Below are 27,449 nucleotides of genomic sequence, written 5' to 3'. Positions count from 1 at the left end.
CTGAAGATACAGTCAATCAGTTAGGACAAACATTACAGCTTTAAACTTCTTAATTTTTTTAAATGCATCATATTGATATAACCCTCAAACCTATGAAAACCATGGCTTTGTGTCTATAATTTAAATGCTTTGAGGACTCTGCTCTGTGAATTCACAGCATTCGAATCTAAAGTGACGTTGCTTGACTTGAATGATCAAGTCAAGTGTAGTAACTTCCCCGAGGTGCCTGTTATGCCATGGGCATGAGTTGTTTTAACAGGGTGACGTATTTTATTTATTAATTTTTAGAACAAAGAAAGAATGTATTTTGTTGTTCTAAAAAAATAAATAAACAAGGAAAGTGCATACCTCCAAGCACAGTGCCCTAGGTGGCCGAATAGTTAACCTATGTGTAAGGACGGCAGTGCTGCACAGTAATATAGCCTATTTATTTCAGTTACATCACATAAATTTTTCTTAACAGTCTTGATTACACTACTCATTTGTTTTACTAGTTTTCTAACATTTAGGGTCTTCTTTACTTTCTGTAATCTATTTATTTCATCTATCCTATTATGTCTATCCATCTCTATTAAATTAAGCAGATCTTCCCTTGGATCATTTTATTCTGGACTGACAACATCTTCTTTGCTTCCTGTTGCCTGCATATTCCTTGCTGTGAAATTCTAATTGAACTTTCAAGTAGGTCTTCTACAGAAGGTTCCAGACCATAGCTTAGCGACATATCTTCTTCAGATGCATCCTGCTCTGTCTGGTACTCCTCCATCAGGGGCCTCAATAGCCCATCTCATTGCAATATTACCTGTATCAGAGTTTCTAAAGATTCCTTTGTTGTGCAGCTCTAGACTTTCATGTGAATCCCCTATAGAAATCTCCAGCACATCGCCCTGTGACGTATCTTCTTCAGGTGCATTCTGGTCCATCTGGGGACTTATTTACCCATCATGCTGCAATGTTGTCTGTGCCAGAGTTTCCATACTAAATCCTTCACTTTGAAATATATTATGACCTAAATCTTTCTTTTTGCTAGTGATCTTATTTTTTATTTTGTGAAATTTACCATATTGCTGTGTCATTGCCCGTATGTCTCTTTAAATATCTTCAGAGATACATTTTTTGTATTGATTAGATTGGCTTTTTTCAATAAATAAATATCACACCATGTCAGACATCTTTTCTTTCCCATGTCCATGTTTCTTTTTTACACCTTTCACTAAGCCCTGTTTTAGGTCTTTTATCTTTTCTCACCTCCTCTGTTGCTTCCTTTTTCAATCTGCCCAATATTCTATACCTAGATGATGTATTTCTTCCCTAGCTGTTACATTAAAGATATTAATGTATTATCTGTAACTTTTAACAGATTTTCTTGGACAAGTAGTTTTTTTTCCTCTACAGTCTTTGTTACTCTTGTTACATTTGATTTGCCCTCATCTATTGCTTCAGTAATCTTCTTGAAGAAGTTGATCAGGTTAAATAAGCAGAATCTCTCCTTAATAAATCTAAACTGACTTGGGGGCAAAAGTTTGTAGGTTGCCTGTGATTTATTTATTTATTAATTCCATAATGATCCTTTTCATAGCCATACAAATGGAAAGGAATGACTGTTGTTCTACTCCAGCCAGCTGTCATGAAGCCTGTTTGGAGGCTGATATTGAATAGTCTCTGCAGGGGTTCCAAACATTCCTGTTTCAGGGTGACCAGTATGTTATTTGGCCTAATGGAAACAGTGCTTTTGGCATTGGATAGTGCCTTGAGGACTTGTTCTTGGGAGATTTGAGGGTGAGGTGTAGACACAGGTATGTGATCTGGGAATATGAGTGATGGAGCTTGAGCTAAATTTGTCCATTAATATATTAGGTATGTCCTCTGCATACAGGTAAGTGATATCATTTTATATTAGCTCTGCACCATATTTTGCACTATTTCTAAGATTTCTAACATAGTTGAAGAAGGCTTTGTGGTTATCCTTTGCCTTTGTGGCTATTTTCACTTCATATCTGGCTTTGAATAATTTGATCAGGGTCTGGAGTTCCCTGTTAAGTTTATCAATAGCATTTTTAGTATACTGAGAGTTAAATTTATATTTGCATGGAATGAGTTTTTTTTTATTATAGGCCCTGTTTATACTGGGGATCTGCCATAGGGATTTATTCTTAAATTTGACATTGCATGTTCACTGTGGGGATAGATGTGTCTTTGCAGCTGTTTATATGTGCATAGAATTTGGCAGTAAATGGTTCGACATATGTAGTGGGGTCATCAGGCTGGAAGGGAATTTTGAATTTGGTCAAATAATCACTCATTTTTAACATATTAATTGTCATATAATCTCGGAGTACCAAAGTACTGGAAAATGCATCTGACTTCAGTCTTACTGTGAATGTGACTGATTTGTGGTCTGATCTTGACCAGGGAAGAGGTGTCAGTTGGTGAGAAGCAAAGCTGCCCTGTATTGGTAAGGACTAAATTTTGGATTTTATCACCCCTTGTTGGTGTGTGGACTAGAAATTTCTTCCAGATAACCTATCCCACCATGCAGAGGAATTTCTGTCTATCAAGTCTAGAATCAAATCTTGCATTCCAATTTCTCATTATAATAACATGAGACCACTGGAAGAGAGACATTTGCAATGTCATCTAAAGCTTTCTTATGCTCCTTAAACAGACTATAAATTAACCCTATAATTAAAAAAAATAATTAAAACTGATAAATACTAATTTTTTAATACGTTTATTTCCCTGTATCTTCAAACCATTGAACCACCCATTATTGGAATAAACCCTATTCCTTCCCTAGGGGTGAGGGATTTTCCTTCAGATCCCCAAGCATAAGAACCATCTGATGTGTGAAGTTCCTGTCATCTAGGCAAACATCAGGGAATTTGGTGCTGTCACACACATCCTGGAAATGAGAGCTATTTTTGTATGTAAGACCCTAACTCTTTACTTTGGGGAGTGACATGGGCAGCTCTGTCACTGCAGGGATCACTCATGCAAATCTATCAGTATGCATGTGCTCTGTCCTTTGGCTGGCAAGGGCTAACATCACTTATTTGGGTGGTCATTCCCACATTGTTTCTTGTACCGGACCTCACATTTTCTACTCTGTTTATGCAGTCCAGCAATGAATGGGCTGGAATTGGCAGCCTCAGCTGGCTGGAACCTAACTCCTCACATCAGGGTGGACATAACCATTCCTCCGGCCACACTATCAAATGCCTGAGCCATTAATTGCACCTGAGTCACCTGGCCGTAGTCCGGACTTTACATCTCTCTGTGTCACTGACAGGCATGGCATATACTAACAAAAATGTTCTTAAATGCACCCTGCATGCTTTCATGGTTTTAACACAACTGCCAGACCCCTGATAGATATTATCAGTCTTCCACTGTGAGATATTCTGCAATTACTATTCCCATGTTTCATCTAGTCCTTGTGTTTCCATTTATTTGCTTCTTCTTCATCAGTACATACTTTCTGGACACATATCTTCCTTCCATTTAAAAAATTTAAGATAAGACCCTTTACATTTTATACACATCATGCTATTTGTATTAACAGAAAACAATTCCATGTAACATATATAGTATTATATAGAGGATTATAAGCGGGTCACTGAACATAACCTGCTTATTATGCGCTTGAAGCATGGATGCCAAGAATTTAACCTCAAGAGCAAGGCTTGAGAGGTGAATCCTGGCATCCATGTCGAGAAAAGAGGGTTAAGATCACAGACCCAATTACAATTCCTTGTACTGCAAGGATCTTTATCTGCTCCATGTACTACTGGTCACAGAAAAAAATGCTAAGTGTTTTGCCAAATTTCAAAGTGGCAAAGCACTTAGCGAGTGCTGTCAGAAAAACAGTTGCGTCTTATGTTTACATTCACCTGCCCCTCGACTGTCCAAATTTTTGCAGATTGTCCAGATTTTTGCCTCATATTTGGTATTTTTCCTCAAAAAAATCTGTGGTTTTCTGACAAATCACTGAGGACTTAAATCACTAAATGACAGCATATATTTCAGTTTCAAACTTCATATCCTTCAGAAAATGCAGGGTAACAGAAATCCCGTTATTCTAGTAACTTTTTAAATGTATTAGTCAGGGGGCACATTATCAGCACAGGCAGCAGGCAGAAACAAATCTGTTTTTTATTCGGCTACTGTTTGCTAGTAGTGGCAGATTTGCCTGCCTAGAGTGAGACCCGACCTTAACAAGTTAAGGAGGGGCTGGCTAACATTTGTTCAGATCAGGTCTCGCACTATAGTCATGCTTAACTGATTTGTCTTTTTCTGGATATTGCTGCATAATCACTATGATTCACGGACTACACAGATTTTATAGTTTTTTGAGTTAAATCTTGTTCACAGCTCTGCAAAAAAGGCGTAGGAGGAGAGGCAACTAAGGGTATGACCATTCAATAACAGACAAAAAAGAAAACTTGGTAGTCCATGTATTCTTGGACTCAAAATAACAGCAACAAGGCAATCACTTGACCTACCCCACAGATATGATTTATGCATTCATTTTCTTTTACTCTGTAGCAACTAACTATGGTGCGCTCTGCTTCATTTGGGTCTTTTCCAAATGAATCTGTAAATCATTACATTCTTTGTTATTTTTAACAATTTTTATCTCTTCCAGCTATCTGCAGTTCAAGATATTTACAGTCTGTCGTTTTCTTTTTCCACTGTAAAATGCTGCCTCACATATTTAGTTGTGATGAAATGTATGAGTTCAACTTTTTACCATGGTTATTGCAATACATCTTGCTTGTCAAACATTTTCTATTTCCCTATATCGTTCCATCTAGTACTGGTTATCCTATTTTTGGTTTGTAACTTTTTCATCATTTGGTCTTTGATTTTTTTCCAAAGTTAACGTCTTCTATTGCAGCTTCCATGGGTGTCTTCTCTGTAGGTACTACCTGCATATATTCAATTGAAAGAAATATAAAAAGCACAGACTTGCTCTTTTATTTTCCAAATACAAAAAGCTCTTACTTGCTTTCTCGTTTTTTCATTCCCCTATTCTCTTTTTCCTATGTTATTCCATTACTTCCATTTTTGAGCATTAGCTATACATTTTTTATCTTTTAGAAGTTTGATAATTGTACTTAGACTGGGTGGATCTTGTCCGTTACTATTTTTTCTAGCATTTTACAGCCAACTCTATACTCGGAGTAAGAATTACACATATTACTTTAACTGTGAAAGAAGAAGTTTGCAAAGAACGTAGATTTCCTTCTGCATTCTTTCACTCAAAATTTACCTTAGTAAATTATGTATCTAAAGTTGCCAAAATCTTGTACAGAGTTCACTTATTTGCATTTCTTTCTTTCCTTCCTGATTCAACGTTTTTTAATATTTAATTTCTCTTTAAGAGAACGGCATAAGAGAATTGGCATATTTCTCTTCACCAGTTCTCAAACATTATCTTTTTCAACACTCCTAATACTTTATCAAGTTTGACTAATTTCTGTCTCTTAGGAAAAGTGGCATCACTTGAATTTTCATATTTCTATCAACTACTATGGTGTTTCTTCTCTAACTCCTGTTCTAGAAAGCTGAAGGCAAATATTCCGTCAGAAGGTAAAAGAATAACTCTCAGGTCCTTGGAGAAGATATCCAGCATAAGAAACATTGTTTTTTCAGTGACCTTCTCACTCATTGTTTTATTTTGTTGTTTGGGATATTTTTGCAGTGACTCTAATGATAATGGACATCAGTTGGGTAAAACAGCCCTGTGTTTCTTATGCTTAGTCAAACACTGTGCTTGTGCTGTGATGATGAGGTCATAACAAGGCTGAAATATGCATATCCACAGCTAGTGGGATTTGGCTTTATTGGCCTGAAATTGTCCATTAATATGAGGAAACAAGTCATGGGCATTCAGAATCACCAATTAGCTGAAACACCTGATGTTCATAAGGATCATTTGCATATATCCCATGTGCATCTGGTACAAGAGGTTTTGGGAGGTCACTCAGTGGAAGTTCTAGCTTTGCTGGAGTTTTCATTATGTTTTTACTGATTGGTTTTTCAGTGACCTTCTCACTCGTTTTATTTTGTTGTTTGGGATATTTTTGCAGTGACCCTAATGATAATGGACATCAGTTGGGTATAATAGCCAAAATGATAAAGCAAGTCATGGGCATTCAGAATCACCAATTAGCTGAATTACCTGATATACATAAGGATCATTTGTATATATCCCATGTGCTTCTGGTACAAGAGGTTTAGGAGGTCACTTAGTGAAAGTTCTAGCTTTGCTGGAGTTTTCATTTTAATAATTGTTGAATATGTTATATACTGAAAATGCCACTTTTTTCTGTTGCTAATATTTTAAATTAGTCTCACCAGTCTGGTATTTTCACTCACAGTAATTCATTTTAGGGTCATACTTTTAAATAGGTTCCAGATTCCAAAAGGACTTGCACATGAAGTAACATACTATACTTAGCAGTCACTCCAGATGTAAGTCCAAAACTAAGGGCTGTGTCTGCCTTCATTCAGCACATGGTAATGGGGATTTGTGGAGCTCTTTGACCAATTCCAAAAGGGGAACTGAGCTTGCAGGGCTGAAATATGCCAGAGCTCTGCATTTGTGAAGGCTGCCATTGCATAACTCTGCAGCAGTGCAGCAGTCCACTGAAATCAATGGGTGGCTTTACTGAAGCAACAACTCTACTTTTAAAAGAGACTTACTGCTGCATGCAGAATGTGATAAGAAGCCAGACTGTTGGCAGCAGCAGTTCCAAATATAGATGTAGTAGTTCTGCTATGGTGGGGCACTCACAGAAGGGGGGCTGTTGAGGACTTTGTGCACGCTCATTTAGGTAGTGTGTGTGATTCATCCCCCAAATTTAGTGAGGATGGCTTGCAGAGATACAGCTGCTAAAAGCAGAAGAAATTATCTGGTGGTGTAGGGGTCCAGCCTGCTGCCTGTATGTCTGTCATGGTCTATTAAGTGAGAGAATGCATGCCTGACAGCTATGCTACCAGCCAAGCATGCATTCTTCTGCTCTAGCTACAAATGATGCTGCTACTGTGCAGGATGGCCTTGTGGCTGTAAAGCTACACCTATATGGCAGCTCTGATATTATAAGACAGGTTCCCTACTTACAGTGCCACAGCTGCCATACAGGTGGAGCTGTGAGAAAAGACAGCTTTGGTCAGACTCCGTGGGTTTGCCTGGTCCTTTTGGTGGACTGTGCTGCACAAAGAATGGTCAAGATTCATTATCACAGAATATTTCATAATAACATTATGCACTCATGGAGTAGCAGGACTCACATATATGTAATACTTGCTTTTGTGTTATTGATAGAGTTTTTGAAAAATTGTTCATAAAGACTTTCCATATTACATCAACACTAACATCCATCCTGTGTAGAAGTTTAATTCAGATAAGTGTGTATTGCTTGTCAAAATCAAATTTTACATTTGTCAAAGGGTCAATAAAGTGATAAGCTTTGTGACAGGGTCTCCCTTTAAACAAATTGTGTGCATTCTGTTGATCTAGTTACAGCTATTGTATACAACAATACAAGGTATGGCACAGATTTTAAAACAAGCTATAAATGATAGTTAAAACTGTGGATAGTACAATATATAACTTGTAGGTGGGATGACATGAAAAGGGGGCAACTAAAGATTAGTTTAAAGGAAGGACCTCCACAATATGATCTTGTAGTGATCATATGTGTGATGAAATTAGATAAGACAGGGCATTCTGAAGAAAAGTTTATCTAAGACAAACAACTCAAGAGCTGCTGGGCTTAAGAATGTAATAAAAACAGAGTAGGTGATATGAGAAAAGTAGATATTTTCATGAAACAATCCATTTCTCTCACAGGAAGACCTAGATCTTGTTTCCTTGGCAAGTCATTAATATGACAGAATTAAGCAACCATTGTAGATTTTGAAGACTGGCAGGTTCAGGCCTGGAATGAAAAGGGTTTTAAGAAGGTTAAGTGGTAACAGAATGGAGGAAGTGCAAGGTAGCAGCATACGTGACTATCTGAATTTGGTACTTACGTATTATCGCAACCAGATTTTCGCTGTTGCAAAATGCACATACCAGCACAGATACAAGTGCATGAAACAATTGAGACCATCTTTGTAAATGTGTAGTACTGCCCAAAAACTTTACATTTACTGTAAGGTGGTAATCAGACTCTGTATTGCTGGGGAATGCCTTCGGATTGCCTTCGGGAACACAAACAGTGGGGAAAACCCTCTTCCTGGTTTTTGCATTACACATGCATGCTACAGTTTTCATGGCTGCTATCGTACTCTCATTTGTATTTTTTTGAACTTGTAGAAGGAATTCTTCAGAGAAGTCAAACACAGGCACTGAACAATTGTTTTAGCTACACTTGCTTACTTTTAACTATTGTTGTATTCGCAAATTGTCAAAAAATAAAGGTCACCAAACTGTCACTTCTGTGTCTGTGTTTGCCTTCTCTGAAGGATTCCTTCCACACAGTGAATACAATGCGTTCATCACAGTCACACCGACAGCAGACATGTCATTTCAAGCATGCAACATGCATGCAAAAACAGGAAGAGGGTTTTCTCCATTGTTTCTGTTTCTGAAGGTAATCCGAAGTTATCCCCCAGCAATACAGACTCTGAATACCACCTTCCAGTGTTTCATGGCCCCGTTTCTACCGAAATAAGCGAAAATCGCAACTGTCAAAATCTGGTTGCGATAATACGTAAGTCCCCTGAATTATTATGTGGACGCCTTCCTATAATATTTATAACTGCATGTCCCAAGAAACATAATAAAATAGACTTAAATGCTTGCTGGTGAAATAAAAATATGGTCATGATAAGGACCGAATAAATATCCATTCTTATTAACAGTTACCTGAACAGACTTTTATACTAAACTGCAAGCATGCACTGTTAGCTGATCCTTGTATGCAAGACATGGCTAATGTTACACCCGCTTTTAAGGCACAGCTACAGAATGCAGGACATTCATGCAACTGAATTCATGTTAAGTGACAAGAAAATGTTCCAGATGATCAACTGAAAAACTCCTGTTGGCTCACTGCCACATTCTGTAGGGTCTGCCTGTGCCAGGATGAAATGTTACCCTCTTTCTGTTGCATCTTAAACTCATTGATGGCATGGATTTTATCATTTTAGGCATGGTGCTAGCCATTACCAATGACTGGGTGTGGTATATTGAAGACTTACTCATGGTTGTTGTGGCTTAGTCACAAGGGCTTCACACCCTGGAGATGGTTATTGATATAATATAATGACATTATTTAAGAAAGAAATTACTTACTTTTCTTAAATTATGCCTTTGTATAACAGCACTGTGCTGTCCTTCTGCCTTTTTCTTTTGTTTCCTGCTGCTTCTTAGATGCATTGCGCATGTGTACGGGATTTACATTTCCATGTTTACACAGTACATCAGTGCTTTGGAAAGCAAGCAACACCCGAAGGAAGATGTCCGTTGCTTCATTTTCTTTTTCTTTTCTTTTTTTTTTTTTTTTTTTTTGAAAAAAAAAAAGTTTGAAATCTGGACAGTTTAGAGGTATGAGAGAGACAGGGCAGAAATACAAGGAAAATCAGCTACATTTATTTAGTTTTGCATACCATATCTGATTTTCTTTGTATTTTCTTTGCCCTCCATATGTAACCTCTCAACCTCTTAGCTCAAGAAAACTGGAAAGCCTTAGCGTATATTAATAGAAGAAAGTCCAGGCGACCAGACTTTTTTCTATTGGTATATGCTCGATTTACAATGGGCATGCTAGTTAGGCTGACCAATAAGCGTGCCCATTTTTGAATGTTAATGACCTGTCATTGTATAATGCCCAACTTACAACACTTCCTGTTTAAACAGTAGTAGTGACATCACATAGGACACATTACTATCAAACAACATTATCATCTGCCCATACTGTTACAGCCATTATTAAAAGTCTGCTCAACCTGCTGCCTTACATGTCATGGAGATAATGTTAAAATGAACCAAAACATCAAAATCACCACAAAATAAAACTAAGAACAAAAAAGAAAAGTAGGGAGTGTGCTCGGAATTCGTCCATTCCTTGTTTTATTTTATGGTGATTTTGAAGTTTTGATCCATTTTAAAATTATTGAAATGGGATATCATTGTTAGAGCCTTATTTCTGCGCTATCTAGCATATAATAATAGAACATCTCTCTACTTTATAACTTACTCTGCATTTACTGATCCTGAAGAGGTAATTCTGCACTTTTTCTAAAGTCCTATATAGGTCAGGCATGAAAAAAATAGCTATATTATCTTAGATTCTAAAATTAAAGGAGTTGACTTATCTATGTAAATAAATAACATGATTCAAATTTAAATATGCCACCTGTGAATGATGGTTAAAGCTGTGGGTACTATGGGGGAAGGACATTTTTCAAACAACCTGTGAGGGATTAGAATGCCTTCCTATCCTAAACTTTTCTTCTGTGGGACAAATGTAGGTTATGGGAAGTGTAGGCCAACAACAGTGGTACAGAGTTTATTCCAGTTATGCACTCTGAGCACAGACGTGGCTAGGAGACACCTTGTTCTCTTGAACCTCTACTATTACAAATGTGAAACAAAGTTAGCTGACCCTATGTGTGATTCGGGAGTATACTGGACATAGTATTAATAGAGCTCATGTTTCCTGGATTTGGCAGTACCTTTTCTACATAATGACATTTGTGGACTGAGTAAAAAGAGCTGGACACAGTAGTTACAAAAAGTCAAGACAAAAACAATGTTGTATATTGCAATTCTTAACTGTGTTTATAAAACAGTTTACATTTACTTCAAGTGTATGCTGCAGTAACTGTGTTGGGTTACTCATAGATTTCATCTACAGCTTGCACCACTTATATTTTTTCATTTTTAAGCGAGGCTGGTACTTGTAACCAGACTCACTAAGTCTTTCAACACAAATAACTTCCAAAACTTCTTGCACTCTGCTGAGAGCAACTGGCAATTATTGGTCAAAAGTCAGGGTCACCGCTTGTGAGGCGTCAGTCTGGGGATCTTTCCCATTGGGAGCCTGTGGTGTGTTCTGCAGCCCCAGGCTGAGAGATGGAAAGCTTCAGAATAGAGCAATCTAAGCTCTGGGATTTTAAAGAACTAGGACAGATTACAGAAAAGAACACATACACAGTTCAGGCCGTGAAGCCTGAGGAAAGCCAGCAGCATATTGGGTCTGTTTTGATTACACTGACTGATAGGCAGATCTTCACACTTCTATTATTTCTTGTGCATATGATGTTTGTTTTCACACAGGTGACATCTAGGTCTGACAGGAGTTGCAGTAAGTTTGGTCAACAAGCTATGACACAATGGGATGTTAATAACCCAGCTTTATGCCTGGCTGCCAGCTCTGAGTGTTAACTCTAATATACAGCCATAGCACCAAATAAACTTGATTGTGACATGTGTACTGCAAGATTTTCTATCTTTAGAATTTTGATGAAAGTACTGTCAAAATATTATTTACAGACAGAAAGAACAACATCCTTTCTGCTGATGCTTGCTAGCAACTGTTAAAATGGCGTTAACAAGAAAATGGATACAACATATGCCATCCTCATTTTCTGAATTTTCAAGGATATTGCAATGGTAAAATATAAAGAAACTGATACCATATAAACTATCTAACTCCAAAATAACTAATTATAAATTCTGACCTAAAGTCCCTGATTGTTTCTTGTTCAACTTTCTCTAACAAATGTAAATCTCTGTATTGTTATTGTAAAATTCGTAACTCTTTGAATATGATAACAAAAGGTTAAATACTGAATTTGACATTGAACACAATGTCATTAAGTATAATAAATTTCTTTAGAAGAAATGAAAATACAATTAATGTATTCAGTTAATTGTAGTGTATTTAGATTATATGTTGTTTGAAAATGGTTGAGTAATAGAATTATTGATAAGTTTGTAGAACAGAATGTGTTACATGTATATTATTTACAAGTACATTGATGAGAAATGGTATATTACATACTCAGTTTATAAATAAATAAATACAAAAATGTTATTTGCAGTGGCAGCATTGTTTCTGAGTCAAGTTAATAAAGATAAATCAGCTAGCTTTTCGGCAAAGGGGAATATAGCCTTGACTACTGTCCAGAAGACTTAAGTTAATTTAGCAGCTCTGACATTAACTGAAGCTGGCGTTAAGAGGATGAGCAATTCCATCCTGCCAGGTAGGAGGTAGACAGGGGCATGTAATGTCACAGCCTCTCAAAGGCAGCCATGGGAAGAGAGTTTGCTCACCCAGCTGCTTTGATCATAGCTCTTACCTGGTTATACAGGAGCATGTACATGTACTGACGAGAGTGCTGTTGTCCCGTGGTAATACAGGGTGCCTGCCCCCATAACAAAGGGAGAGGGTTAGGACTATCTAATTTGTGCTCATTGCTGGGATGCCACCAAGGGCATAAGCAATCTCATGGCTGCCTGTTTGATGACCCCTTCAATGGTTGTCACCCCCATAGTACCAGGGATACATCTTCAATGGGGGAACAACTAGGATGAGTAAAAGTGGTGGAAGGCCTAATGCTTGATAGACACAGGAGTAAAAACACATGGAAAATATACACTAGAGTGGCTTTTGTGGTGCCTCACTATGTTTTTAGAGAAATGTAAGAACGAAAGATATTTCTTTTTCTAAATGAAGCAAATGTGATTTGCACTTTTGAAACTGATGATACAGATAAAAAAAAGAACACAGGGTTGTAGCCAGACTGTTTGCAATTTTATACCACTCTCCAGAATGTAACCCTCAGTTCCTTAAATGTAACCCCATATGTAAACAGATCATGTTTTAGACAGCATGTTTTTATTACTGAAAAAAAAAAAAATATATATATATATATATATATATATATATATATATATATATATATATATAGTTTACTATCATAATCTAGAAAGTAAAAAAAAACTGTACTTATTAGCGAAGTGTTTTGCCGAAAGTAGATATTACTGAATGTCCCTAATACCATAAATTAGCTGTTAATGTCGAAAATGTCGATTTTGACATTTTCAGCACTTAACAGCAATCCCACCCATCCTGTAACTCCCTAACTAGCGAACCTAGCATCCTGTTTATGCCCCTGTGGGGGCTACACCTCCCCACAGCCCCAACTATATATTCTAAATCAGAGATTGCACTACAGTGAGGAAAGGGATGTAGTTCCTATACTGCACTTTCGCACGATCCCTGTTCATAATCGAACTTTATATTTGCGAATGCACAGTACATTAGCAAATATAACATTCAATTTCATAGCTGGCACACATATAAACTATTCAAACATCTGTAGTTCGAATAGTTCATAGGCATGCAATGCTATGCCGATATTTTGATAGTAAACCTATATATATATATATATATATATATATATATATATATATATGTATATATATATATATATATATATATCTATATATATATATATATATATATATATATATATATATATATATATATATATATATATATGTGTGTGTGTGTGTGTGTGTGTGTACAGGTCACTTCCAGAAGACTGACTTTTGAGAAAGTCGAAGTTTATATGAAAAGTCGACAAGACAAAACAGTAAAACCCTGTGCAAGGGAGGGACAAATATGGCAATTGTACAGAAAGCAAATTTGTAGGGCATACCAAACCTTGCAGAGAGAGAGAAAACATAATTCTGATAAATTAACTGGCAGCTTGTAAACTGCTAACAATCTATTAGTCCTTTTTTAAGATAGTTAATTTAACTACCTTTAAAATTTAGGAGAGATAGATGGAGATTTCTCAAGATATCTATTAAGCAATTCCAGCTGTGATCCCTTAATGGTAGGCTGCAAACTGTCAAACTTTTTTTTAAGTTTGACAGTTTACAAGCTGTCATTAGTGACTACAGTCAGTGTGTGCATGTGTGTGTGTATGCGGGGGGGGGGGGGGGTCATCAAATTGGTGTGCTTCCCAGGGGCAGCTTTGGTACCCATGAAATGATACCTTTATCAGCTTTCTTGATTAACCTGACTTGAATCTTGGTGTTGCAGTTACAAGTACTATGCTTTGGCATAGCTTACCTTCTAGTTCTGTGTTTTCTATAATGTTGTAACACTTTCTTTCCCTTTTACAATAAGAAGAGCCTCTCATGTATGTACGTATGTACATCCTACTTCATTTTACTATTCAGGGGTAGTGTTTTCTGTCTGAGCTGACCAAATGTAAGTCTGCATGTGTCTAATCATTTTGACCAGCATATTAACATTCATTTAGTCTGTCTCAGTACCATCCAGTAATCTGATGAGACAGTCAGTTCATATTATGAGAAGAACCTGGCTGGATACCACAGCTTTCAGACTATCAGGTTTTCTCTCCTAGGCTTCACTACACATCAGACACTGCATGTATGCATACCTGTGTAAATGTTAATAATAGAACCTGGAATTCCCCTCAAAATGTGGTGGCTTCTAATGACATTGGTGTGACTCAAATTATCTGATACTTCATACAGCTACAATACACTACTGGCTACTGAAACTATTATAATGTCCTGCATGTTCCAGGCCAAGAGATGACTGACCTTGATGCTTTCAAGTCACTCCTTTATACCTACTAGGCACTAGATGTCCAGGCTTAACCATTAAGATATCCTGTCTGGAATAGCCAACTTCCTGGCTCACAGATGCTGAACACAAGTCCCAAATGACTGATCTGTACTATGTGACTTACTGGCTGGATGTGTAGGATATACTGATGAGACTCTTTAGTTGGGAAACATACCTCAAAAACTATCCTTTTATTTCTTCTTTTTTGTAAAGTCCTATCATTTCACTACTGTAGCAAACCTTTGTCTCACCTGACTCTCAGGTATAGCCTTTATTCTTACTTTTCAGTACTTCATACTACAAGAATTATATTATGTTAGAAGTTGTTCGTCCGGAGGTTCACAGATAGTGGTTACTCAGTAACTCCACAATCAATCTCCTTAATGCTACTTTTCCTGAATTATATTTCCCATTAGTTCAAGTTATTGTAAGATCACAGGTTGTGAGACTACTGCTTTCACACTTGCAAGGTGTTTCTCTTTTCCCCTACAGTTATGTGACAGTGAAATTAGCATATCTAATTATGAGGGTGTGGGAGTATAGGGTGACTTGTTGTCATGCACTAAAAGATGCTTTACAGGTTTTCTGTTGTAAGTTTAGTACATGTTTTGTGAATCTCTGCATTGATGAATTTGCATTTGGTGAGTTTTGAATCAACATGTTATAGTGGATTGAGTTTCAGATTTTATATATAACACAAACTTGTTAAATATCCTCTCTGTTAACATTGTCAAATTTGTTATTTTTGTAGAGATTTCTTTACATCCATCTAGTTATTGATTTAATTTGTATTTGTCTTTGCTTAATTGATAAGTTTGACTGGGAAAATTCCATTTTCAATAGAGGCCCAGGGAGAAAAGCTTCAGCTGATTAATTTCTGATACTCATGACAAAACAGTTTTTTGCAAAGATACATTACATAGCATTGTCGCCTCACAGTAAGATGCTGTCCGGTTCGATTCTCAGCTAGAGCGTCTTCTGCGTGGAGACATACGTGAATGGGCGTACCTTTGTTGAAGGTTGTGCGTCAGGGCTGGTAACTCGGCACATAAAAATCAACTACCAATCATTAGCGGACCGGAGTTCTGCTGTTGTGACCCCTAACTGGGAAAAGCCGAAAGACAAAAACAAACAAACATTATATAGATAGTTCTTAATACATCTAGATACAAACAGGTAATTGTACTATAATGACATCATACAAAGATAAAACAGGTATTTCATCTATGGTGACATTATACATAACATTAAATTCCAAGCACAAAACATTTACTATGCAGTTCTTGTGCAATATATCTAACAAGCAGACATTTGCTATGACTAATAAGATGTGGATAAGCAAGATTACACTATATATGTCTGGAATAAATTAAATTCAGGTAATGAGTGTTTAATGTTAGTCAGTAAGTAGTTAAAACTAAAAGAAAGAAGGAGGCATTATATAGCTAATGAGCTAAGGAATGTGGGGGTACAAGTACTGGGGTACTTACTGATACAGAACCTATTTATAACAGAGAGGTGGAGGGTGTTTGAAGGAGCTGGATAAAGTGGAAAGTCAGAAAGCAATTGAAATGCAAAGTGGGGATTAAGGTAGGAAGGAAATTGTGGAGGAGTGGTAGAAAGGTTCGTTATGTAGAAGGGGACAGAGGTTATAAAGGGATGGGGTGGGGGATCAGATGACACAGGAAAAGAGAAGTTTGGTTGTTTCAAATCCTGTATTTTGCATGATGTTTATATGAAAGGTATAATTCAAACAATTTATATAAATTCTGTCCACAATTAATTTGCAGCACTCCTCAACATCACATATTATAAATTTGTTCAGAAAAGATGACAGTCTGTATGGCATGTAGTTCTCCAGTGTCAGACTTTACCCTGTCACGTCAATTGATGAATTACTGGCTGAATTGTAGCCTTTGAGTACCAAGCTGCTGCAGGTACAGTTTCAGTGATCTCTGCTATTATCTGTGTTGTAAAATGATAGGATGTTTCTCCAGGCCTATGTGATTCTGTTGTAACCTCTGATAGGCTGCTACAGCATAGCAGTAGCATGATGTTTGCACATTGCCTGTTACATTTCTTTCATTATGCTAATAACATCTACTTTCCTGAAGTCACTAGTTATAACCTAAATTATACAATGACAGCTCATTTCTGTTCAAAAATGAGCATGCTGATTAGATAGCCCAATTAGCATGCCTGTTGTAAATCAAGCATATACCAACAGAATATAGTCCAGCCACTAAAGTATTACTGAGTGGCTGGACTTTCTATTGGAATATGCTGAGGGACAGAGCAAAATAGAAGAAAAATCAGGCACATTCTCAAAAATACAGAAACAGAAACATACCTGATTTTCCTTCTGTTTCTGTGTTCTCCCTTGTAAAATCTCTACAGAAAAAAAAAACAGCAACAGAGATTCTGTTTTGTCTGTTGTTTCTCCTGCACTACACTGATGTACTTTGCAAGCATGGTGTGGATGAAAGTTACACCTGGTAAAGTAGGAAAAACATGGCGGAACACTTCAGCACCCTTATAAAAAGACAGGGGTCCTGATGGAGAGATGAAAAGTCAGCAAGCAAAGGAGCGTAGTAGTGCTGAAGTTGAATTCATCCTCAAGTTTTGGTGAGTAACTTCGCGAGGTGGACTCTGTTTTTCACAAAATCTCACCAAGGCGACACTGATATATTAATTGTATTTATATAGCATATATCATGGACAGAAGTAAATCAAAAATAAAAAAAGATAGCTGGGTGCACAAGATCCAGGATAAAAAAGTGCCCAGTCCTGGTAGATGCACTGGTGCCAGGACTGGAAAAAATGACAGTGTAGAATCCTCAAAATACAGAAACAATCCTACAATGGAGCCAGGCCAGGCTCAGGGGGAGAATGCCCCCCCCCCTGTTGTAGAAGGAAGTAGTAGTCCAAAAAAAACAACAAAAATTGATTGGCCAAAGAAGAGCCATAAAGACGACAGAGAGGACTATTGAGGATGAGAAAGAAATTATGTATTGTTCCTATTATGTAAAAAGCCCTGAATTTCCAGACACAAGATATACAAAACGATTAAGAGAGAAATTAAAGGAAAGAAAAATACTTCCGCTGGAAAAACTGTCACAAGCTTCAAATAAAAATTTTCTTTCATTAATACAACAAAAACTTTGAACTCTTTGGAAAAAGAAGCCTCTCAGGAAGTGAGAAAATATAAACAAGAAAACCTAGAGATATTTGAAAAATATAAAAAAGAAATATGGACATGGGAAAGAAAGAGATTTGATATGGTGCAATATTTATGCAAAGGAGAAAGCCAAGTTAATTAATATACAGAAGGCAGTTTCAAAGATATTCAAAGAAAAAATACAGGCAAAGGCATCCAGATATGGAAAATTTCACAATAAAAAGACTAAAAGCACAAAGATTTAATGTAGAAAAGATGATTAGTAAAGTAGAAGTTAAATAAATAGAAGTTGAAGTTATGAACAAGGAGAAGGTCACAGTGAGCTGCCTGTCGGGCGCTAGGATCCGCCACATAACACAAGCACTCAGGTCACTCCAAGGCAAGTACAAATATGACTCAGTCATTGTCCATGCTGGTGTGAATGACCTGAGATGTACCTCCCTGGACTACATGAAAAGAGACATAGAGGAGCTCTCTGAGCATGTAGCCCAGGCCGGTATGACCCTGACTTTGAGTAGCATCTTACCCTCACCAAGAATGATGCCACAATATGAAGACAAGATGATCAATTTCAACAATTGGCTTAAGTATTGGTGTCATTCAAAGGGGATCCAATGCCTGTCAGCCTGGGATGACATGCTCGACAAGCCACGATGCTTCACTAGGGACGGCTTGCACCTGTCACCCCTGGGCTTTTGGATATTGGCAAAGGCTCTTGCCACCCCCATAGTGCCTTTTTTAGGCAAGGCTCAAAAGACAAACCCACCTCCATAGGTATCACAAGGGATAAGAAACTAATAGTAATGCTACTCAATGCCAGAAGTCTAAACCTCAAGATGCATGCACTCGAAACTCTCCTTAGCATGGAGAACATCGATATCTGTGTAGTAACAGAAACCTGGTTCAAGGATCCCGAGAGCACCCCAGCACTACCAGGTTATACCTCATACCATGTTTTTCGGCCCCAAAACTTGGACCGAACCACAAAAGGAGAGGGAGTATCAATATTCGTCGAAGATACCCACACCTCCAGGTTGGTGGCACAGCACAAAGCATCAGAGACTATCCATGTGCAACTAGCAGTGGGTAAAACTGCCTTCCAGTTTATAGCCTGCTACAGACCACCCACCCAAACCAGGAACCCCACTCGGCCTTTCTGAGAACACTGGAAAATATGAAGGTCTCTCCAAACACCATTATATTGGGCGACTTCAACTACCCAAACAGACTGGGAGCATTACTCTAGCTCCAACATCCTAGCCCAAAGGTTCCTAGAATTTATAAACTCAAATGCTATGGAACAGCTTGTTACCACTCCCACAAGAGGGGAAAACATACTGGACCTGATCATCACCAACATGGGGACTCTATGCTCCAGACCAGAAGTGTATCCTTCACTGGTAAGATAAGACCATAAACTAATCTCACTAGATATTCACATCCCGACCCCAGCCCTTGCCCAGAAAACTACAGTGAAAAACTTCTCTAAAGCAAATTTCACACTCCTCAAAACCGAGGTGCAATCCTTCAAGGCCCCCGGGCCTGTGGAAAATACGGCCCAGACCGCAGAATCCTTTATAAACGCATTCTATGAACACCTTCAGGAATGCATGGATCATGCAGTCCCAAACTGAAACAAGACCCAATCCTCCAAAGGCAGGCGTCCTGTCTGGTGGACCCCAGCCATAAACAAACTATACAATAGAAGGAGGAAGCTACTACATGATAGAGCAAAATCCCAAAAAGGGAAGGCATCTCTGATCAGTATTAGCAAAAAACTACGGGCGCTCATAAAATCGTCTAAGGCCAGCTTCGAGAGAAACATTGCACAGGACACTAAGGATAATCACAAGGCTTTCTTTAGTTATGTTAGAAACCTGGGTGGGAATTGCCAGATATGCTCAGAATTAGTCCAAAATGACAAAAAATACACCGAACCCACAGACATTGCCAACATCCTAGCTGACAGGTTCAGTGCAAACTTCTCCCCCCCTTCCCCACCAAAAGGGCAAATATCTATCCCAGCAGAGTGCTGCCCCCCCCTGACATCTCAGATGCTCAGGTAAGAGCTGCCCTCTCCAAAGCAAAAAACACAGCATCAATGGGACCAGACGGTGTCCCGGGCTGCGTCCTACATGAACTCCAAGAAGAACTAAACCCAAACATAAAACTACTGTTCAGTCTCAGCCTTACTACAGGATATGTACCCAAAGAGTGGCGTACAGCAACAGTGGTCCCTCTCCACAAAGGTGGTGCCTCAACGGATCCTGGAAACTATCGTCCCATAAGCCTGACTAGCTTGGTCTGCAAAGCTATGGAAATGATCATCATGGACCTCATAAATAAAGATATTGAGGACCTACAGACACTGGATCCTACCCAGTTCGGCTTTGTTAAGGGCAGATCCTGCCTCTTAAACCTGGTCAATTTCTTTGAAACAGTCACCAAGGCCATTGACGAGGGGAAGGTGGTCCACACAGCCTACCTGGACCTCGCAAAAGACTTTTATACAATACCCCACTCGGGCATTATAGATAAGCTCACCAGCTTAAACATAAACCCTTATGTCACTAGATGGGTTGCAAACTGGCTCAAGGACAGAACCCACATGGTTAGAATTGCTGGGGCCATGTCAGACTCCAAACCAGTTACAAGTGGCGTCCCACAAGGCTCAGTTCTGGGACCTCTCTTGTTCGGTATATATTTCTCGGAGGTACATGCCAACACGGAAGGACTGTGGCTGACCAAGTTCGCAGATGACTGCAAACTGGGCACCATAATCGACTCTCCAGCCGACACAAGCATCCTACAAAAGGGCCTCATAGAAACAGACAACTGGTGCCAGAGCCATGGCCTCAAGCTAAATGCCAAAAAGTGTATAGTCATCCCCTTTGGCAAAAACAAAGTGCCCACAAATTACCACATAGATGGTAATACATTAAGTACGGAAGAAGTAATTAGGGACCTGAGGACCCAAGTTGATAGCAATCTCTCATTCGACAACCACATGGCCAAAGTGGTTAGAAAATCATTTTATATAGCCCACCTAATCATGAAGGGATTCACATCTAGATCAGGGGAGGTCATCGTGCCTCTTTACTCATCCCTCATCAGGCCCATAATTGAGTACAATGCCCCTTTTTGGATGTACCTTACCAGACACCTGCAGCAACTGGAAAGACCCCAAAAGTACCTCACCAAGAGGATCAATGGGCTCAAACAGATGCCATATGCTGCCTGGTTAAAGAAACTCCAGCTCTACTCAGTGGCATACCGCCTGCTCAGAGGCGATCTGTGCCTGACGTATAAAGCCATGTCCAACCGGAATTAATGGACATGCTGCACCTCAGAAAATCCAAATCCCATCGAGCTACGCTCGAGACTTGAACCTCAGCACTGAAATAAATAGGACATGTTGGAGGGACAGATTCATAACGCAGAGGCTCCCTTCACTCTGGAATAAAATCCCAGTCCAGGTTAGGCAGAGTCCCTCATTGACTCTCTTCAAGAGGAATCTTGATGAGTGGATGGGAGATCATAGATTTACTCCAGGTATCACTTCTGTGTCACTGTTAGACAGATGCACAGTATACTAACCTCGAAAAAGGGCATAGCAAAATACATTTTAAAATGGGTGGCGGAAGCCAAACACACTCTGGCTAGGCTTGTAAATGCCCTATGGCAGATAGCCTAGTATGAACCTATGAACCTATGAACATGTCAGGTGCCATATCAAGATATTTTGGAGCCTTCCACAGGAAACCAGTATAAAAGTTCACTTGAAGTTAGACAGGAAGGAAAGGAACAGGAAACTGTGGAAACTCTGATGTAGTCAATGTTGAGGAGTGATAGGCCAGTGAGTTCCCATATGACAAAACAACAGATGACATAGGATGAAATTGAAGAGAATGTGTCACAAGAAGATGCTATAGAACTTTCTGTAGAATGCCCGCAGGAAATGGAAAACAAGGGATATGCCCTCAGTATGGAAGAAAAGGAGTTAAGAGAAGAGTTGCTTGATTTAATAGACAAAGATAGATATATCAAGATCAATGAGAGAAATAGACTGCAGAAGGTGAATAAAACCCCAAAAGTCATAAGCTTGATAAAATGAACACATTAATTAGGACTATCCATAGAGATCCATGTCATATAACAGAAGTAAACAGAATATATTACTGTGCTGCTAAATTAATAACTGATAAAGTTCTACCGTAGGAACACAGGGTAGCAAGGGAAAAGAGGGAGCGAAAGCGAATACCATCATGGAAATATCGAATAGAGAAAACTATAAAGCAACCAAGAAAATCGCAAACAGTTTGTCTGGCAACACAGGACCCAGAATAAACACTTAATAGTGTAAAATAAGTAAAAGAACTTTTATTGAACAGTACATAATCCCAAGCGCTTTCGCTCGGTTATTACCGAGCTTTATCAAGGTAACAAAGATAATAAGCAAGTTAAAACGGTTAAATACATTCAAACATATCACATGACCATGATTAATCAGCACAGTCGAATTAATTTAAAGGTCCTTGCTCCAAATGTTTTTATAATACGTTTGATGCCATGTTAATAAAACAGGGAACATTGAACAGACACCAAGTAAATGGCTATTTACTGAAAACCATGTCGAGAGGTTTAACATGGACCCAAAAATTCCATAAAGAATTAATATAAATTTATCATACTGCACTAAAACAAAATGCAAAAGTGATTTACATATGTAAACTTAAAAACCTTAACCTTACATCCTTAAAAATGGAAAAATCCTTGTATATACATTCTGTGTGTGAATTTTCAGGTACATAAAAGTGTAACTGAAACCCACAGGTAGAAAATATGGTAAAAATCATTGTGATAAAAAACAGTTGTGTGTTAAAAAAATGTATATGTCTGAGACTGTATACTAAACAACATACATGAAAAATATGTGTGTTTAGATATTGTTTATACCGTACTGTTTGCAACCAAATTTGATATAACATGTAAGGTTCAATATACCATAATTAGATACATCTGTTAAACAGTACAACTATGATATACTAAATTTCTAACTAAAAAAATGCTGTTGAATAGTAATCACAAGCCAAAATATGTTGTGATACAATCTGATCAAACTAGAATTAACATAAAACAATTTCAATTGATGAGTGTTAAATTAAAATTAATGAATCAAGTTAGAAGTATTGTGGATATTATAAATGGGCCTTCCTGAACCTCAAAACACTGTTAATATTAATGTTGTAATTCAACCCGGGGAATCTTCCTGCGTTCAGCCTAAGCTGCCAAAATAGTTCACGGTACTCGAGTCTCGTTTCCCAACTGCCTCCCCTAATGTCTGGAATAACTTGTTCTAAAACCATGAATTTAATTAGCAAGTTCTTACAAGTGAGGGAGTGTTTATAAAAGGCATTGCTCTCTTTGGCCTTAGCAATGTCATTAAAGTGTTCATAGACCCTTTTTCTTAACTGTCTTTCTGTTTTGCCCAAGTAGAAATCGTTGCAGGATAAACGCATAAAACTATAAAGCAGCTAAGACAAGAAGTGTCATTGTTAGAAGATTATAGAAGAGGGAACAGATCAACAAAAATATTAAGGAAGATAGATGTGATAAAAGCAATGCGCAGTATTAGAACAGACCAGAATCTATTATGCACTATTGGAGATAACAAACTAAAAATCTCGAAACAGATGGAAAGACTTAGAAGATACGAAGATAAATATAAGGGAAAAGCACAAAATAAGCAATTTACTAATGACCCAAATAGAGAATTGGGAAATAAGGTAAAAGGAATTGATAGACCGCCGAAAAAAGTGGAAGTAGATACATTTTGGAGAAGTATCTATGAAGATCCTGTGAACATAACAAAGATGCTAAATGGATAGAAGAAGTGAAAGAAAGAATAAGAAGTTTAAAGGTACAGGATATGAAATGGGATAAAAGAACAGCCAGAGAGATTGAAACAAAGTTGAGAAAAGCCTCTAATTGGAAAACCCCAGGCCCAGATGCCATACCTAACTTTTGACTTAAAGTATTAACTTCCTTACATGAGGACCTAGCCATGAGTAAGAACTATTTATATGCACACCCCGAACAAACACCGCATTGGTTAACAACAAGAAAAACAATGCTCTTACTTAAGAGTGAACCTGCAAGCTACCCTAAAAATTATAGACCAATAACTTGTCTTCCGACGATGTATAAACTATACACGGGGATTGATGCCGACAGAGTTTATAGCCATTTAGAAGAAAACTCAATTATGGCAGTAGAACAAAAGGACAATAAAAGAAAGTCATATGGAACAAAGGCTCAATTGTTGTTAAATAAAGTTATAGTGAAGAACTGTAAGAAAGGGAAGAATCTAAGTATGGCATGGATTGACTATAAAAAAAGCATTTGATAGTATCTCACATTCATGGGTAAAAGAGTGCTTAAAAATGTATAGGGTACATCTTACACTGATTGATTACATTACAGTAACCATGAAACAGTGGTAGACCACTTTGCAATTAGGCCATGATAAAGGACAGATTATTATCCCAGGGATAAAAATCCAAAGGGGGATATTCCAGGGTGACTCCCTGCCACCATTGCTATTTTGCCTTGCTATTAATCCATTAAGCTGTTTACTTAACAGCTTTGGTCATGGCTATAATTTGGCTTCTAGAAAATAACAAAGTCTAATGACTTCTCATCTTCTCTTTGTCGATGATTTAAAACTGTATAGCTCATAAGATGAGGAACTGGAAGCACAGTTGCAGGTTGTCAAAACTTTTTCAGATGATATTGGAATGTCATTTGGTCTTGATAAATGTGCAAAAGCAACCTTTAAAAAAGGAAAATTGCAGCACCAGGAAAACATTGGTTTGGGAAAAGAATGTGATATAAAAGCACTTGAGCAAGAGTGGGTGTATAAATACTTGGGAATTGATGAAGGATCAGCAATAAAACATGAACAAATGCAAATAAAGCTTAGTAAGGAGTACTTTAGAAGACTTAAATTAATCCTGAAAACAGCATTGACACCTAGGAACAAGATCCAAACTATAAATCAATTTGCTCTTCCTGTCCTAACTTATAGTTTTGGAGTGATTGACTGGCCCCAAAAAGTGTTGGATAGACTGGATATTAAAACAAGAAGGATGCTTCATGCTCACCAAACGATTTATAAAAATCAGTGCATACCTAGATTATATATTCCCCGTTCTGAATGAGGGATGGGCCTCCTTGAAATTGATTACATGTATAGATCTGCAATCGTGGGACTCCACACATATCTACTGACCTCACAAGATCCAAATGTGATGAAAGTTTTGAAACATGAGGAGAATAAATCTAAGATGACATCTCTGCTTAATTTAGCAGAAGCATATCGACATCAAGCAGGAATGGAAATCAAACCAGAAGTGGATAAAATCCAGGCAGCAACTGAATGTGCTAAAAAGCAAAAGAAAGAATATAAGTTGAAGGACCAGGAGAGAAGGCAAGAAATGTGGAAAAAACATAAATATAGTTGCAAGTATAGAAAACTTCTGGAAAAGCCACATGTTGATCAAGAACGAATGCAGGAATGGTTAAGGAGAGGTGAATTTACATCAAGAAATGAAAGGTTAATATTGGCAGCCCAAGATAGTATGCTGCGTACATGCTGGTTTACTAAGTCCATTGAACATGTGGGAGAAACAGACATATGTAGGTTTTGTGGAACCAAATTGGAAACAGTCACACACCTTGTTGCTGGTTATGGCTCTCTAATGGCAGAGGGACTGTACACTGAAAGGCATAATAATGTGGCGAGATTGTGTAAACATTAGGGTTTTGAACTGGCTGAAAAACACTGGAAACATGAGCCACAGAGAATCATAGAAAATGATGAAGTTTACATCACATGTAATCACCTAATACCAACAGTCCAAAAGATAGATGCTAGAAAACCAGATATAGTGATCCAAGAAAAGAAGACAAAAGTAGCATTGATCATTGAAATTGCTACACCTAGTGACTACAGTGTTTTGCATACAGAGAGACACAGAGTCATAAAATATCTCAATCTGCAGGCTGAAATGAGAGCCATGTGGAAGAAAGATACCCAGACAGCTCCTATAGTAGTAGGAGCAACTGGTCTTATAAAAAAGAATTTATAATCGTATTTAGATATGTTACCAATTCATGTAACACCGTACGAATTACAGAAGGAGTCATTACTGGGCACATTGCGGGTGCTGCGAAGAGCACTTTTAGCTGACATCAAAGAGTGAGACAATACTAATTTCATGAACTTTAATCATACTTTGACTTAGGAATGGGGTTCATTCCCATCATGGTATTAGAAACCCAAAAGACTTGGAGAAATTAAAAAAGACAATATTTAAGAAAGATAAGCAATTTCTTTCTTAAATAATGGCATTGTATAATAGCAATAATCCACTCCTGGAAGTGCGTATATCAGGATTTACCCATGGTTGGCTTTGTTTAATAACTTGGGCTTCACTTCTGTGATCATACCACACCAACTGTGGGTAAATTCTCATATACCCACACCTGCTTGTGGATTATTGCTTAAGTGAAGAATTTTTCATCAATCTGAGACAGCACCCTTCCTTGCTTTTACCCTGTCACACTTGTAAGTCATTTAATGAAGACCTTCTGCTCAGTAGCCAGATTAGACACAGAGAAGTTGGAGAAGACAGGACTGCATGATGAGGTTTGCATGTATGTGCCACATTATGGTCTGTGACTGGGAATATTCTGACTAGCTTTTTCCAGACATGACTCTGCTTGTTGAGAGTCAGTGGCTCATAGATCTTGAACCCCTGTTCACCTCAAAGAAAATGGGTGTGATATGTGAATGCTGAATCCTTTCCTTCCTGAATGGTTCTGCAATGGCCTAAAGTTTGTGCAACATCTTTGCCAGCAGACTGGCTAGGTGCTTAAGCAGAGTCAATGGTTTGCCTTCAAACTGTCTATTTTGTGTGTACCTGGAAGTCACAGAGTGGAACTTACACTATCATTGCCTTTTGCTTTTTAACACTTTATTAAATGTGCTACAGAAGACCTAGAAAAATATGACTGCTTCTTCTGGAAAATAGTAAACTCCACTCCATCTATCTTTACTCACAGCAGAAATATAGCTGCATGCATTTAGCTAATATTTTTAACTTTTAACTTGTATTTTTCCGTAAAGAGGTGAATCCATATTTCATTACAGCGTAACAGCCCAGCTGTCAAAAAATAAATTCTATGAGCAGTCATCCCTGCTAAAAAGGGTAATTTCCTTTTTTCTTCAATGAAATCAAAATAATTTAATTTACTAACAACAAAAATATCTTAAATAATTAGCTTTTTTGATAAGTGCTGTATTTCTCATTGTTTTATTTTGGTATTTAATTATATCAGCATGTTTTTTCTTGTAGTCAGCACGTAAGGACTAAGTATTAAAATGTTGCAGCATCCAATTCATAGTTCATTCTAAGGTTTTACTCATCATTATACAAAATGAACAACATGGTAGGTAATATGTTCCAATTAGTATAGTTGCAGAACACCTTGCCTCACAGCACACTCACCACACAAATATGTGCTGCTAAATTCAAAAAACTAATGTCATTTATGAGTAAATTGGAAGATAAAAAGCCCAT

This window comes from Protopterus annectens, chromosome 7.part0, assembly GCF_019279795.1.
Source record: "Protopterus annectens isolate FY-2018-M chromosome 7.part0, PAN1.0, whole genome shotgun sequence".
In the NCBI taxonomy this organism is placed as follows: domain Eukaryota; kingdom Metazoa; phylum Chordata; order Ceratodontiformes; family Protopteridae; genus Protopterus; species Protopterus annectens.
The sequence above is the reverse complement of the archived record's forward strand: the minus strand, read 5'-3'. Positions refer to the sequence as shown.